Genomic DNA, 1612 nt, shown 5'->3' on the forward strand with positions numbered 1-1612 from the left:
ACGAGGCTATTCGGAGCACCAGCCTTGTTTGAGCAGATCCCAAGTCCATGAAGCTGGGCTGGGGGGAGAGAATCGAGGGGGAGGCTGACAGTCGGAACACGCATTGTTGAGGACCAGAGCCAAGGATATTGGGTGAGCGTTGAAAGGAGAAGAAACACCTCTCCAAGGGAAAGTGACAAGATTTGAAGAGAGTTGAAAAGTGACAGATAATGATTCTTAAATTCACGTCTCTAGAGGCTCCCGTACCCCCCTATTAGTCTGAGGGTCTCTTGACCCCCAGGAGAACCCTGACTTTGCCTCCCCAGGGCTAGAGTTGCACAAGGTCTCCTGTAGGCACTCAATAAATGTTTGTCCACCCAAATGGGTAAATGGGGAAGGGGGAGTTCAGATAGCGGGGTGGGGAGGGGAGACACAAGACCTGAGCAGACCTGGGTCCAGGGCTGGAGTCTCAGGGCAATGCTAGGGGCTGGGAATGTGGTGTCGGGAAGGGCTTCGCCCACAGAGTGGGTGGGGATATGCGGAAGCCTCTAGGATTGGAGAGGAATAGGGGCTGTGGCACTAGTGAAGAAGGTATGGGGGGGGAGTTGGTAGCTCTCCCCAAGGGGGATTTCCCTCCTGTGGTGACCTCTGTCCATCTCTGTGTGGCCTGGTTTAGCTCGCTGGCTGGTGCCCACTGTTTGTCTTGGTCTCTGGCTCTTGCTCTATTCCTCTCCCATTTGGCCCTGTCAATCTCCAGGTCTTAGTCTCCGAAGGCCGGCCTGGGGCCCCTTCTCAGCATAGATCGCCTTCCCTCTCCAGCTCTATGTCTCTCGGGGGTTATCTTTCCCTCTACCCCGCCCCGGCACGCCCTCCATCCCCTCCATCCACCTGATCCAGTCCGGTACCTGGGGTGGGGGGAGGGGAGAGACCTCCGGGTCCTGAAGAGGCGGCAGGGGGGCGGACCCAATCCCTCTCTCCATATTTGCATATGTATGAGGTCGCCCGGGCCAGCGCCGAGGAGGCGGGGCTTCTGGGGGTGGGAAGGGGGCGGACACCCCCACGGCCGCCGAGTATAAAGACTGCGCGCCGCGACCGCCGGCCCCGCACTGCTGAGGAGCGGAACCTCCGCCTGGGGGACCCCCATCCCTGGCTGTCCCCCAATTGCGCGTCCCTGCCCCACCCCCGCGGCCGAGCCATCACTGGTGTGGCGGTCTCCGCTTGGCGGAAGAGCCTTGAGCGGTCACCCGGCCCCTCTCCACAGCCTCTTTGCATCTCGGATTTCGGGGCAGCCCCCTCCCCCACCCCTCCCTGGCCTCCTTGCACCCCTATTTTTCTGCAGTTCGCTTGGGTTTTGCAGCCGTCTATTTTTGCATCCCTTTTCATTTTGTTTCTAGAAGGTTTGGGGGGGTGAGGCTGCACCGCACCCCTTCCCCTTTCTAACCTCCCCTGCCCTGACAGTCCCCCTTTTCATCGCAGCTGGGGGGCCTAGGATCCGTGCATCCTACGCCGCGCTGCCAGCACCCCGCAGCGCGTGGCCGTGCGCCCCGGAATTTGCAGCAGCTGCCTGTCTGAGGAGGGTCTCCCTCGCCCCCGCTGCCTTTGCTCCCCGCGCGTTCCGGAGCGTGTGGGGGGG

This window comes from Ursus maritimus, unplaced genomic scaffold (genome assembly GCF_017311325.1).
Source record: "Ursus maritimus isolate PB19 unplaced genomic scaffold, ASM1731132v1 scaffold_14, whole genome shotgun sequence".
Lineage (NCBI taxonomy): Eukaryota > Metazoa > Chordata > Mammalia > Carnivora > Ursidae > Ursus > Ursus maritimus.